The 15,416-nt window shown below is 41.1% G+C and overlaps 1 long non-coding RNA gene across 2 annotated transcripts in view; it reads left to right on the plus strand.

Moving 5' to 3' along the window:
* The window catches only part of Gm31088, a 71,224-nt gene extending 57,490 nt beyond the window's left edge, over positions 1–13,734 (plus strand). For both annotated transcript variants that reach the window (XR_386316.2, XR_877530.2), the window contains exon 4: positions 13,551–13,734. This is a non-coding gene — a long non-coding RNA (predicted gene, 31088). The remainder of the gene's footprint in view (positions 1–13,550) is intronic.
* The last annotated feature ends 1,682 nt before the right edge of the window (positions 13,735–15,416 follow it).

The following is a 15,416-nucleotide window of genomic DNA, read 5'->3' on the forward strand; positions in this document are numbered from 1 at the left end:
CATTTGTGAAATACATACCAAACTGGAAACTCTTCCCTGCAGTACTGAGGATTAGGTTAAAATGATAACACCAAGCCCCAACTCTTTTTTTTTGTTTGTTTGTTTGTTTGCTTGTTTAAATAGTTTCACAAATATAAGTGAATAGCTTGTTGTCTTTATAGTTCTGGTGATATTTGGTCAGTTATATTAATAACAGTTCTTATGCAATGAAGGAGTTGATTTTATAGAAATTAACTCAGAGTGGTTTCCATGATTCTAGGTATCAATACAGAGGGTGAGAGTCGCCCTAGCTTTCATTACAATTAAGTTTCAAGACACTTCTCAGATTTATAAGAGAATCCATTTAATGTTAATCCCTCTGGAATTCAAAAGTTGAGCCCCCTAGAAGTAGAGTTCTGGGTAGATGAAAACTGCTATGTGGGTGCTGGGAATTGAGTCAGGTCATCTAGAAGAGCTGCCATTGCTTTTACCCGCTGAGTCATCTCTACAGCCCAGGGTGCTTTCTGAAGATGTTGTTAAGCTACCTCTCCATGTGGGTCTGTTGTTCTCATGTTTGTATATTGACAAAGAAGATAAGACTCTACCTCCATGGCAAGAGTGTAGTCTCAGAGTCATGAAACTCTTCAATTGACAGCATAAGGCAGTCCTTTAGAAATAGTGCTATAGTCCCTGGAAGTAGGGAGAGACATATCATCTTCATCCAGACTAACACAGCAAGAGTTGTCCTTGAATGACACCACAGGACATAAAAGTTACTTGTTTTGAAGTTGGTGGTTTGACAAGCCACAGTGCTGTGTGAAGGGAAAGCAATATTTTCAACCAGACAATAGCATTCATCTGTCTGAACAAAAGTCTTCCATAGACTGGAGAATCTCCTATAAAAATCTACTTCAACAATTTAATGTAAAGTAGTTTGATTATTATAAAATAAGTGATACAAATTTGTGTATACATACACTAAGGATATTTAAGTACACTGAGCATACAGATATCTGCATATGTGAATATAGATAACAATCTATATAACATTACATAATAAACAAATATTTCTAACATGAATTATATTTAAATATATACCCCAGTTATATATCGATATGCAGACTGGTCGTTTTTTTTTCCCACCATCACTGTTTCTAAAAATATTTCCAAAGCAAAGGTGAGGCTTTAGACAACAGATACTTTGCTTAGTCTTTGTCATCTTTGAGTTCCTGAGATCCAAGTGGCAGGAAGTCACATTTGTGTAGTGGTAACTTGTTCTGTGTCAGCAACTCTACAGGGTAATTTATGTCTGTCATTTTTACGAATCTTCATGCTTTGCTTATGTCACTATCCTTATTGGGCAGATGAGGAAAATGGGAAAGAGAAACCATAAGTATCCTCCTAGGATAATTTATTTCTGTTCAGAGTCTCACACTGGTTATACATTTATATGACATTTCTTATACTGCTGTTATGTAATTATCATACTACTTATTATATAACAGTTATCCAGTGATTTGGTAACTCCTGACACCTTAGGAAATTCAACAATTCAACTTTTCTTTGAAATATTTGGATCTTGAGAGACATCATTGGAGTCTCTTAGGAGTTGTGTACCTGCCATAGTAAGATGAAGAGAAAACTTTAAATCATTCCAAAATGGCTGAACACATGAGGGGATAAATTTAGATTGAAAGAAATGTGTGTTTCAAACAACAACAAAAAATGATAGTAAAGAGAAGGCCTGGAGACATATAAGGATATAAGGATTAAATGGAGACATTTAAGTTGCCAGGCAGGTACCTAAAAGAGAAGCCAGTACACAGCAGTATCGGGAATTAGTCACCCTTGGAAGGCAGCTTATCCTGCCTCTAATAATATATGGAGCAAATGAAGATGGCTGAAATTCAAATCATTCTTGGGTGTAGAAGGAGAATGAATGAGACCTTCCTAGTGGTGACCTGAGTAGTCTAGAAAAGAAATCTTTGGGTCCATTGTCCAGAGAGATCAATAGTATTTAGAGCATGTAGAAGAAACCCACTTAGCTCAGTAAATACTTGGATTAGGCTATAGAAGGAGACATAAAAATATGAAAAATAGGAGAAGAGAACCGGTAAAATTTCAGTAGTCAGACTATCAGCACCCTACTAATCCTCCCCAGGTAAGCTCTACCACAGACAGACTAGTCCTAAGCATATCCACATCTCTGTGCTCATCACTACCAAGGCAAGCTTTGGCTTTACCTAGCACTCTTTGCATTGAGACGCTAGAAGATATTCAATTCAATGTCTTCAGATCCCAGTAAGTAGTAGACTTTCAGTGAATGTCTGGGTAATGAATCTTCAGTGACATTGTGGAAGACTGTGAGGAAGAAAGGTCTCATCTACAACGTCACCACACTGTGGTAGGCCTGGAGAACCTTCACCCCCTGAAAGATCACATTCCCTAGTCTGAGGACATCAGGAGAGAATTGTAGACTAGGTGATTATTCTCTCTTGTGGCAATCTCTCATGGATGGGAGCTAAGGTTGAGTTTTACTGACACAGGTGTTTTCACATGCCCGTGAGGAGTCCAGAAAAGGCAACTGTACTTACTGGTGGGTCGAGGCAAAGGCAATATGTAACAAAAGAGGATATAGACTTTCTAACGAGACAAAAGGCACGGTTAGTAACCATTGGCGAATGAAGCAATTATGATGTAGACTATGAACAGTAAGCACTGCACTTTAAAAAACGTTCAAGGAGTAACTGGACTAGAGTAAGAGCTGGAGAAAGAAAATGCTCATATGAGACAACTTATAACAGAATTTCACTCTTAGGTCTTCCGTTTTGGAAAAAAATGCATGGAAATTGTGTTTTATCAGAATAGACATTGACTGTCATTGAGTGGTTAGTAACTGTCATTATAAACCGATTACTTTGACAGTCAGGACACTTGTAGATGATTCTGATTTGGCTTTTGATAGAATCTGCCACACATGGAGAGGAATTGCATTGTCTTTGGGACCCGGTGACATACAAGTAAGAATCTGGAAGCTCTGGGGTTGGGTTCCTGGGAGTCTCTGGCCTAACATGCATTATGTTTCTGACTGAAGACCTTGTCTTCAATATCAAGGCCAGCCTCTTTCTCTCGTACCTTATTTGTTCTCACACTATGATTCCTGACTTTGGCTTAAACAAAGCTTCACTGCAGGGTAAACCCTGGTCCTGATTCAGCCCAGTTTACTCCTATCCCAGAATAGTCAACCCTCTGTGAGTGTCTGCAGATTAACAACATACAATGCAGAGCCATTAACTAGTGCTTCTCGGCCCCTGGAATGACTCAGCAAGGTAGATATGAGGGATGCACTGAAGTAGGAAGGATTCCTTTCATATTCTCTCTCTCTCTCTCTCTCTCTCTCTCTCTCTCTCTCTCTCTCTCTCTCTCTCTCTCTCTCTCCCCACACACTCACACACACAAACACACATGTTCATGCATGTGTATGTGTGTGTGTGTGTGTGTGTGTGTTATATATGTTAGTGTACATGTCTATAGAGCTGTGTGAGTCTATGTGTGGGAGAAGAAGATGTCAATGTTCCCTACAGGTAGCTTTCTTTATTATTTGCCACCTTATGTTTTGAGATAAGGTCTCTCCCTAAAGCCAGAGCTTACCCACCAGCTAACTGGCTTGTCAGCAAGCTCTGAGAATTCTCGCATTTTCAGCATGCCAACAGTGGCTTTACAGGTGCATCCTGCCACACAAGGACTTTACATAGGCACAGGGGATCTGAACTTAGATCCGTATGTTTGCACGGAGAGTGCTTTACCCACTGAGATACCTCCCTAACAACTTTCTCATTCTCATTTTAAAGCAGCTCCTAAGAGTTCTCGGATTCATCGTTATCTTGATTTTGCATTGCCTTGATGACTTGGAAATAAGAAAGCCACACAAACATCGGAGCTCACATCCTGACACAAAGACTGTCATCAACACATTCGACAACAGACTTCCTTTTCAAAGATCACATTGCCCTCTTTCTCTAAATCACAGATAATCACAGACAGAGTTGGTGCTATGGGTTGGTTTTTTTGTGTCTTTTTTTTTTCCCAAATAGTTGCAAATCCTCAACCCATGTGATAAAAGATGCTGGCATTAATATTCTGGTGTGCAAGCTAATTCCTCCAGCCCAGCTGTGAGGCAGAGGCTCTGTGACCGAGGTGAGAGCCGCAGCATGCAGCATGTGCAGGGTCCTCTGTAAACCTGATCTGTTCCCTGCACTTTGTGCAAATTGCAGCGGCTTGCCTGTTTCCATGGGTGCGCAGAAGGGGCTCTGTTCAATTTACTGGCTGCCTCCAATGGTTCATAGAGGGCCCAAGCTCTGACTGCTAACTCTTTATGACCTTTCCGTCGCTAGATTCATACACCGCGCTTGAACCCTCCAGCGTCAGTGTGTGATTATTTGCTTAGACAGGAGAGATGACTAAATGTAAAGACTTTACCACCCGTGTCTTCAGTGTGTTCATTAAATAGATCTCTGTGTTGCTTCAGGCCCCATCCAGCAGCCCAGTGTTAATGAGTAACACTAGTTGATGTTGCAAAAACTTCTTCTCACAGATAGGAAAAAGAACTTCTCTCCACCTTGGTACTATTGCATCAATTAACCCTAGATGGTCACTTTTGGGTGTCAGTTTGGGATTGGTTCCAGAACCCTGGAGGATACCAAAATCTATGGATGCTCAAGCCCTGTACATGAAATATCATGTAGTTGTGCATTTTCTATGCAACAGCCTCATGTACACTTAAAACATTCTTTAACTGTAATTTAATTATGTGGGGGGGAGTGTACATGGATATGTATCTATGCATGAATGGCAGATACCCATGGAGTCAAGGGCAACAGACCCACAGGGACTGGTGTTACAGGTGGTTGTGGGTCACCTGACTGGGAGCTGACCTCAAGTCCTCCGTGAGAGCTGTAATCACTGCTAAGCGCTAAGCTGCCTCTCCAACCCCTCCTTGTGTTCTTTAAAGCATCCCTATAGTACTGCTAATGTGCTGCGCCATGTACTCTGTGCAAAGGGGGTGACGGAACAAACTTGCTGAAGTAACGAATAGGGATGAGGTAAAGCAGAAACAGACGCAGCACCGATGGCCTTTCCAAAAATTCTTTGAAAGGAATTTTCAAAGGAGCTGGGGAGACATCTCAGTGGCTAAAGCTCTCTCTGTGCAAGTGTATAGATCAACGTTCAGATCCCACGAAGGGTTGTCTCCATCGGTGTGGATTCTACAGATATGGAGGAGAAACCTCATTTCTCTCATCCCTGCTTAGTTGTGCCTTCTATGTAATCTAATTTTCCCACAGAGATTTTTGAGGCATGCCAATGGCTTTGAATCTTCCTTGGCTTCCGGGCACATTCCTTTCACGTGAATTGCTGAACCTAGTGTCCAGTGTCTAGGAATGTCCCATATATGTTCGTTAAACTTAAGTAAAAAAAGGAAATCCATACATTTTTTTATGCTAGAAAAAGTAATGCGTATCATTTGTATAGAGCATCCCTTTTCCACTTAGTCCTGTTCTGTGGGTGAATGGTTCAATTCCCAGAATTCCCCCTCAGTGCTGTATCGCCTTACACAATTGGCTCTGCCCCTAAAGACTCTAAGCTATCCTTTGAGGTTCTCCATACCCAAAGGGCACATTGTAGAATAGGGAATCTGGTTTGACAAGACTCTCTGCTAAGTATCTGTCTGGTGTCCCTTTCCACAATCAGGTGAATCGCCTCTTGGGACTCACGGATGGTTTTCCTGGCTTACCTACCCCAAATACCCAGCTGTGCTCCCTTGTTGTCTCCTGTAAAGTTGTCATTTATATTGATGTTTTCTGCTCACCTACTCCCCTGCCAGAAATAAGTCCTTAGCAAAGAGGATTTAACACAGTGTTTAACATACGTAATTTGAAAAATAACTTTTAAGTAAACGTATGCATACCGGTCTCTATATGTCTAGGGTGACATTTCTCCCTCCCTGATGCACGCACCATCTCTCTGAGCTGAGCAGCCATTCATGCATTTGTCCAGCCTCATGGGTCTCCCTGAACTCTTAGCCATGTGCTGCCCCTCCTGGCACTTTGATTTAACTTCTGACTCTGCCTCACTAGATTGACTAATTTTCCTTGCCTATCTTACTAAATTTCTTTCTTCATTTGAAAAGGAGATGTGCTCCCAAGAGCCATTGTGGGGTAAAATACGAGACAATAGCAATCTTGACGTACTTTAGTTCCATTCAACCAACCCAACACCAAATGGTTTTACAGATCACTCAAGATGAAGATTCTCCATAAAGAAACATAGAGTCTTGGGAAGCATAGAGAATCGATGGAACTCATGCCTGCTACTGTTAACTAGGTCAAAAGTTCCGTGGCTGACTTAGGTCATAGACCCTAAGGAAGAACGTAATATTGTTATTCTACCAAATGGACATATTTAAGTTGTTTTATTTATTTAAACTTTATTAAATTGTTCCCTGTGCTCTTCTCTTTATGCCCATAGATCAGTGCATCTTTCAACCTTCAACAGAGGATGCCTTTTACAGTAGATGATAACTTACAGAGACCCAATACTGTTCAGTATACAGATAAAAAGACACTTAAGGAGTACCTAGGACTAAATGGGATACCTACATTATACATCTTGTCCCCCAAGGCTTAGGGATCATCTCAGAAGAGGTTGGCAGAAAGATCATACTGTATTTATTTCTGATACAACCAAGGCTTAGCCTTGTAACCTGTAAGTAAAGGGCAGGAAATAATTGAATTGGGTTGGTATTTCTTTGTTGGTTGATTGGTTGTTTTTTTCCCTCTCTCTCTCTCTCTCTCTCTCTCTCTATCTGTGTGTGTGTGTGTGTGTGTGTGTGTGTGTGTGTGTGTGTGTGTGTGTGTGTGTGTCTGGGAGACAAAATGTCTAAGAGAGAAACTAAGCCACACAGGATAGGATCAAGTCCCAACTGAGTCTTCTTTTAGCTAAATGAACTTAAATTTGTTAACAAATTTCAGTTCCCACCTTTGAACCATGTGGGTGACAATGACTACCACCCTACCTGTTTGGTAAGAGGATTAAATGAGATGGGAAGCAGCAGAGCTTGAAAAGGATATAAGGGCAAGATATAACAAGTATATCACTCATGTGCTATATGAAAGGTTAGATGATGGAAGGCATGTAGTCATCTAGAGTAACTGCACATAAGACCACTTGCCAAGACCAGTGTGACAGGTAGATGTACCCACTTGGAGACTTCTGGAAACAAGACTTATTCTTAACTGTTGCAGAGATAATTTTTTAACATAAATATACATTCTGAAGATACATATAAATATAAATGAAGATGGAGAGAGAGAGATTCCAGCATTTTACCATCAGAGCAAGTTACAAAAGATGAGTGATATTTTTCAAGTTAGATATTTTCTATTTTTCCTTCCTTGTAAGAACTCCAAACTAACCATATGAGACATATTTTAGCATAAAGTGCTTCTTAAAGGTTTCTTATTAATTTGAGGGGCAAGGACTAAGTTGCTAACAGGAGGGATAAATGAATTGCAATGTGTTTGGGTGGTTTGATAATGTTTTGAGTCAAAAGAACTATTTGTCAGTAGTCAAAACCACAAGAATCTACTTATTAAATTGTGTGAAATTTTATTATCAGTGGCATAGGGAGGAAGCATGTACTTCAGAGCGCTCAGATTTTATTTTGTAATGATTGATTTATTCTCATTTTATGTACATTGTTGTTTTTCCTGCACATATGTCTGCATGAGGGTGTCAGATCTGCTGGAACTGGAGTTACAGAGAGTTGAGAGTTGCCATGTGGGTGCTGGGAATTGAACTCAGTTCCTCTTGAAGAGCAGCCAGTGTTCTTAACCACTGAGTCATCTGTCCAGCCCCAAAATACTTATAATTTAAATGGCAGTAAGCTTTGTGTTATGTTGACTGTCAAATCTTTTAAGTCAAGGTACAGTAAATTACCACAATTGAGGCTAAAATCACTCCTTAGCATAAAATGAATGGCTTTGAGTCTCCTTTTTTTCATTTCCTTAAAGGGGAGTTAAAGTCATAATTAAAGAAACTGAAAATGTCTGAAAAGAAATGAAACTTGGTGTAATGACTGACTGACAAGGTTGAGAGATGCCTCTGCTGTAGAGCCTAGCTGAACTCGTGTTGATGGGAGAGCCTTCCCCATAGAGTCTATTTTCCCATTGCTCTTATTTTTTAAATTACCTCCAAGGCTCTTCAATGCCTGTGCGATAATGGTGACCACTGCAGCCTGGCATCTTACTTGTTCTAGGACAGATCTCTCTATTGCTCTGAAGGAAACTTCACATCTAGACCTATTTGCTAGAATTGACTTTTTGTTTTGTTTTGTTGTTTTTGTTTTTGTTTTTTGTTTTTTTAGATAGGATTGCTCTGTATAGCCCTTGGCTGTCCTGGAACTCACTCTATAGACCAGGCTGACCTTGAACTCAGAAATCCACCTGCCTCTGCCTCCCAGGTGCTGGGATTAAAGGCATGCACCACCATTGCCAGGCCAACATTTTTTTTTTGACAAATAATTAACATACGGCCCCAGAAAAGGGGAAAATACTAAGATCCAACACTCATGCTTCTGGTTTAGATGGGAGTCTGTCTCACACATTAGGTAAAGAGCACCTCATATATTTGCTGGTGACAATGAGCCACTCTTTTCCTATTTTAAGTTTTGATTGCATCTGAACAATAATAGCATTTGTCTAATAGCACACTGGCTCACACTGGGATATAAGCTCGAAGGAACTCTTTCTGTTATTTGGGTAACAAAACCCACGTGATAAGTTTAAGGCAAGAATGGTTTGACTGCAAGAAGAAAAAATGACTTTCAATTAATTATCTTTTGCTGGGTGAGGCTAAGCTAAATGGTTAATTTGTTCAACTTTGGTGTTGTCTGTTGGGAGATCCAAGATGGCTCCTTCATTCACCCATCTGTTATCTCAGCTGTGATGGCTGAAGAGGCTCTGGGCTGGCTAAGTGTTTCTTCCTCCAAATTCTCTTCATGTAGTCAGCTTGAGTTTCCAAACGAAGGGATGGTTTCAAGAGAGCTGGACTTTTTATAAAGAGATGGCTTCAAATAGAGAAACTGGAAGCTTCCAGACCTCTCAGGGCTCCAGGCTTCCAGGCTCAGGACTAATACCATATTATTTCTTTCACATTGTATTAGTTAAAAATCAAAAGGCCAGCCTGTATTCTGGGGCAGGAGACTAGGCCTCATTTCATTAAGAGCAGAGAGGCACAAGAAAGCAGAAAATCTTTAGTGGGCATCTTAGACCTCTACAGGAGCTCCTGGGGATGTGACAGCCCATTGCAAGAGCTGGGAAATGAAAAACTCCTCAAGACACAAAGCCGCCTTCGTAAAAAATTCAGAGCACAGGAGAGACGACAGGAAAGGAGGGGTTCGACCAGAATGAGGACCTATGAACGACATACATCAGCAAAATACAAGAAAACATAAGTGACCACCAACCAAACCAGAGTCCATTGTCTACAGAGGACTCAGGGATGAATACTGATGACTCAACACAAGACAGAGCACCCCGTGTACCGCTGGTTCAGCTGCTCTTATTTTGTAGGCATGTATCTCAACAGCCTACAGCCTCAGTTTATGAATCTTCCATGCCTTCAGACTTAACCGTTCCTGAAACAGATCCAAGAGACCCACCGGCTTCCTCAACAGGAGCTACACATCCAGTCAAGGGGCAAAGCATAACTGGAAAAGTCTGGGAGGGCTGCTGCCCTCTGTGCTCATTAATCAGACAAACACCCTCAGAGCCACTGCAGTCTCCTCGAGTCTTCAGAAGGAGCATCACCCAGGAAGGAAAGGCTGGTGGTAGTCCTATTACCACTAATAGGACTTTGGAAAATGTTGACCCAGCTACCGGAAAAGCTGATGCTTTCTTACTACTATGATGGTGGAAAATGGAAAGAAGAAACAGCAAGGCTTAGGTTACCTCTGAGTGACCTTGGACAATTAATGTAACATCTTCAAATTCCTGACTTCTCAAGCACACAGTGAGGGAGGCTGTGTCTACCCTGTAGGGCCGTCACTGAAAGGCAAACATCAAAGAGCCTGGCTTCCCTTCCTTTGCTCTCAACCTGGGTTCTCTTGCTCTCTCTCAGGATATTGAATGGAGATAATCCAACTGCTAAAGGGATTTCTAAATTGAGGAGTTTCTGAGAATAGCCAGAAAAATACAAACCAGGATCACACGGCAAGGTCCCCATGAGGGAGACATTCTGAGAATGTTAATGAAATATCTGTAGCAAATAAACTCTATTAAATTTAAGGGTTGTTGTTGTTGTTGTTGTTACAATCCACATCTTAGAGGCTTGATGGCAGCTATGTTTTCATCTTTAAAATAAAATAAAATAAGACTGTCATCAGTCAGTCACAGAATAATCTTACCTAAAATTGATGCCATGAGGAGTCTCACGTCAACTCACCCATTGTCACAGATCTATGTTCAATATTTCACTGCTAAGTCAAATATCCTTGACAGCCTACTATGTGCTCTCAGACAGACCGAAGGGGACAAAAAAGGAACTAAAATTCATGAGAACACATATACTTTTTGGAGTGAAAAATACACACTTGCAGGCTATTCAAGGATGCTGGGTTGGGGGAGGGGATATGCTAAGTTCATAGAGAAGCTCACATATGCTACAGGAAGCCGGGGAGAGCACACGCACTAACAGGCACAGATACTTCAGGACAAAGACCTTTGCATTAGGATGGAAGAGAAAGTGTGGAAAGAGTGGGAAAGGAAAAAGTTGCATTACTGCGAAGGCTGCAGCCTGGGAAGGTGTCCTGCATAAGGATTACAAGCCAGCATGCAGATTCAGAGAGACTGCAACTGTAACTGGGGTGTGTTTCTCCCCCACCCCCCACCCCATGACGATGACGGGGACACGGATCGGACCACAGCCCTCCCACAGGTCCCAACTAGAAAGTATTAGTGAAAACCGATTTGGCACCAGGAGAATGACACATACCAAATGCTGTGGGAGAGCCTGAATTTATTAGCTCCCCGTCGTCCCCATTCGTTTATACCTACATTTTACTTTACAATGACAGCTCCTGCTTCATGCAGATCACAGAACACCGGATCGTAAAACCTTGCACACTGGTGATCTGTAATTTCCTGTTGAGCTGAATTGAAAAATAATATGACTCAGCCCGCATTCTATAACGTGGCTTGCTGAGCTCCATCAAAGGGGCTTCCAACAGCTGTTATCACCTTAGTCCCTTTTCTGGAAATGTGATTTCTTAGCCTTCTTCCAAATATGGAACCCAGTAAGTGACCGGAAGCTCGCGGGGGAGGGAGGGTGGAGGATAGGCAGAAAAAAATCTAAAGTTAGTAAATGAAATACCTCTCTTGGAAGTGTATCAAAGTACTGCAGATCACTTGGAATTCTGAGTAGACTGAAGTCTCAGATGTGATTTTGTAGGTGATCAGAAAGACCCTGCTTTGACCTTTCGTCCCCTCACCCCTGACTAGAGAACCTTGCGATCAATCGAGAACTTCCCTTTGATTTGTGGGCTCCTGCGCGCTCTGTCTGTCCCTGAGCAGATGAGTTGGCTAAATGTTTACTCTTTAACTTCTTCGAACACTGTAACTTCTGCTTTTCAGTTTGTCGCGTCACTTTGTCTGAGCACTGAAATGGAAAACTGAATAGTTATTTCAAAAGTACAGATGGAGCCCTTGTTTATAGTGTAAGTCTTTACACCAAATGGAGCTGCAGGAGGCTCAAAATTTGTAAAGGTCTTCCAAAAATCCAAACACATTATTCATTTCAACAAATCTGACAAATTTTGAACTACATAAATTTTTGAACATTTTTTTTCTTTTTCTTTCTTTCTTTTTTTTTTTTTCATTCTTTTTGGTTTTTTTAAAATTCATTCGTGTTACCTGAGGTTAACTCGAAGATCTTGTTACATCCCAAACAAAGTAATCGAACTCCAGAAAGCAATTTATGTTTATAGACTTCTCTGTCCTGAGTGAACAAAGAAATTACCTGTAACTAAGGACACTAAAATTAAAAAATAAATAAATAAATAAATAAATAAATAAATAAATAAATAAAAGCATTTAATCTAGTTTACTTCATTTTACAGGTTTCAGATAAATACTTCTAGTAAATTAGCAATATATTTCAATTCTAGATGGAAGAGGAAATAAAGACATTAGCTTTTCCTGCCACATAGACATTCTTATATTTTTGTAATTACATTTTTAAAACACTTAGTTTTGTACTAGGAAAAAAAAAAGCAGATTTTCTTTTGAGAACTGAAGTAAACTAAAATTAATTGACAGATAATATAATTTTATTTCAGAAAAATTGTGTTGGCTAGCGAGATTGTAGCCTCAGCAGATTTGTGTAGACATTTGTTCCATGGCTTGGGGGTTGTGGGGGCGATCTTTAAAGGTGATTTTTCAAAGTAAGACTTAAGGGGACCTCTGGAAGTAAGTGTTTTTAAGTTCTGAGTGCTAAAATCGCTACTTTAATAGGAAGAAGGAAATAAAAGGACCGGTGAACACCAGAAGTCTGACCAATCACCGAGCTGCAAAGACTTCCGGTTTCTTTCTTTTATATTTCAAAAGATACATACAAATTGCTGCTTGAAGTAAAATTAGTTTCTATCTTTGGACATGCTCAGCGAGATGTTAGTGGTCAATTTGATTTCGATGGGGGAACGAAATCCAAACCTGAATTTTCCAGATCACCTTAGCATTTTAGTGCTGATTGGGGCAATAAAAATAGGAGAGCTACGCCCCAGAGAGCAGGTTCCCAATGAAACCAGAAATGACTTGCAAAGTGACTTGAATAATTAAGTGACCTGGCTCCCCATGCACCCTTTAGATACCATCAAAGACAAAGATCTCAGCCTACTTCCTTTTAAAAGTGAATCTCCTTGAAAAAAACAACAACAACAAAAGAAAAACTTGGAATTTCATGAGGATTACACAGAATCCTCCAAAATGGCCTCTGCTTTGTCAAGTCTGGATTTAAATGTCAGTAATTTAAAGCTAGCTTTATGAATACAAAGCCTATCTCCTGCAGCTGGCTCATATTATTTCTGGGACTTTTTTTTTATGCTGAAGTTGGCTATAAGTTTGTATGCTTGATTTATGAAGCAAAACAGTCTATTTACTGTACAATGCCTGGTGCTGACATGCAGGGTCACTCTGAAATGCACTTGAAGAGGAGTATGGGAGTGGAGTTAAATGAGCAACACGCAATGGTTTATGAATGCAAAATGTGTCTCCCCACAAAAGAGAAAGCAAGATTCTTAAGGGCCCCGGTGAAAACGGTGACGCAGGGACAAGCTGTCGGAATGTATTTGGAAATACAACGATTGCATTTGACTAGGCAACTTTGCGTTGTACTGAAGAGCAAGCATAGAGCATACAAAGCTAAAAGTGCACACTTCCTCCCTAGTCCCCTTCAGGTTGGTACACGCTAGGAGCTTTTCGGATATGGACTCTGTATAATAGCGACTGCTTCTGTTTCAGGAACTTGGCTGTTTGGGAAAGCAAGGGAACACTCAGTCGGGATGTTTCTGGGATCAATCACAATGGCCAGAGTGAAAACGTGTCTGTCGATATAGCGCCGGACTCCATTTTCCACTCAGCATCGATGCGGAAATGAAAGCTAATGCACATGGAACATCTTACAGAATAAACAAATGAGAAATTACCGATTGTTTGAATGGCGGAGGGAACTACTGATTTTTCCTTTCTGACAGTTTGGGGGCCCTAGAGGGGGTTAGGCAGAATATCAAATTTTAAAGTTTTTTTTTAAAGCTTTGTTTATTTTTATTTTCTTATGTGAATGAGTGTTTTGCCAGCATGTGTGTCTGTGGTCCATGTGTATGCCTGGTGTCTGAAGAAGCCAGAATAGAGCAATAAGATGCCGTTTGTTTTAGGTGGTTGTGAGCTGCCATGGGGGTGCTAGGAATCAAACCTGCGTCCTCTGGAAGAACTGCCAGTATTCAGAGCCTCTGAGCCATTGTTCTAGCCCCAAAAGAATATTCAAAGTTTATTTAATAACATTAAAAATCATGAGGAATTATATGGGAAGTGGAGAATGAAAACGGGGAAAGAGGAAGCCAAGTGTGTCACTGTTTCTTGAATCTCTTGATGGTGGTTTGCACATTAAAAAAATTATATATATATAAAACACTCCATATTTTATCCCCCCCCTGCCTCATCCACCCTCCAACTGTTCCACATCCCATACCTCCTTCCCACACCCCCATACCCTGTCTCCATGTGGATGTCCCCACCTTCCACCCCACCTGACCTCTAAGCTAGCTCCCCGGGACCTCCAGTCTCTTGAGGGTTAGGTTATTCATCTCTGGATAAACACAGACTCTGCAGTCCTCCACTGTATTGTGTTGGGGGCCTCATATCAGCTGGTGTATGCTGCCTGTTTGTTGGTCCAGGGTTCAAGAGATCTCAGGGGTCCAGAATTGAGACTGCTGGTCCTCCTACAGGGTTACCCTTCTCCTCAGCTTCTTTCAGCCTTCCCTAATTCAACAACAGGGGACAGCTGCTTCTGTCCATTGGTTGGATAACTCAGACCCAAAAGGACATGCCTGGTATGTACTCACCAATAAGTAGTTTGTACATTTGACCTGTTCAATTTCCGACATCGCATCTGTGATAAAAAAGAGACGGCCAAGCTTAAGAAAGAAATCTAATCATCTATACCAGGAGGAAATTGTAGCACACCTTTCTTACCTTCTTAAAACCAGCTGGGAGGAGTGTACTACCAGAGCTGTGAGTCCTGGAGTCTCAACAGAGAGGTGGGTCATGCCTGGATAACAGGAAAACAAAGAGCATGGTGAAAGCAAGTCTGTAAAAACCATTGCTTGACAGACCAGTCAGATTTGTCCTTCCACTTAGCATCAGACTACACATTGTCATAGCTGCTAAGCTTTCCAGTCAGAACAACACAAAACTGTCAATTACTGCAAAGGAAAAAAAAATCATACAATTTTTGTTCAGATTCTCCACCAGTATGAGGTGAGACCTCACCACGTGACTCAGGGGGCTAGGGATGCTGCGATTGGAACGGCTGTTTAAAATATTAAAGTCACCTTAAAGATGTCTCCTTCCTGAGAAAACTAATCAGAAGGGAAAGAAGCAGAGCATTGAGTCCCGTGAGCCTATCTCCCAGGGAGGGTCTTCCGATACCCAGGGCCTGGACCTAGTGCTTCAGTGAAACTTAATTTCCTGCTAGCTAGGGAAGGATGACAAACATCTTCTAATTTGATTAGGTTGAGTAGGGAGCTGTTGGATCTCCTGCCAATGTGGTAACTGATAAGATTTCAACCTAGTAACAGCAGTGGGGGAATAGTCCCTGCTTTGGCCAAG

Source organism: Mus musculus, chromosome 18 (assembly GCF_000001635.26).
Source record: "Mus musculus strain C57BL/6J chromosome 18, GRCm38.p6 C57BL/6J".
In the NCBI taxonomy this organism is placed as follows: Eukaryota; Metazoa; Chordata; class Mammalia; order Rodentia; family Muridae; genus Mus; species Mus musculus.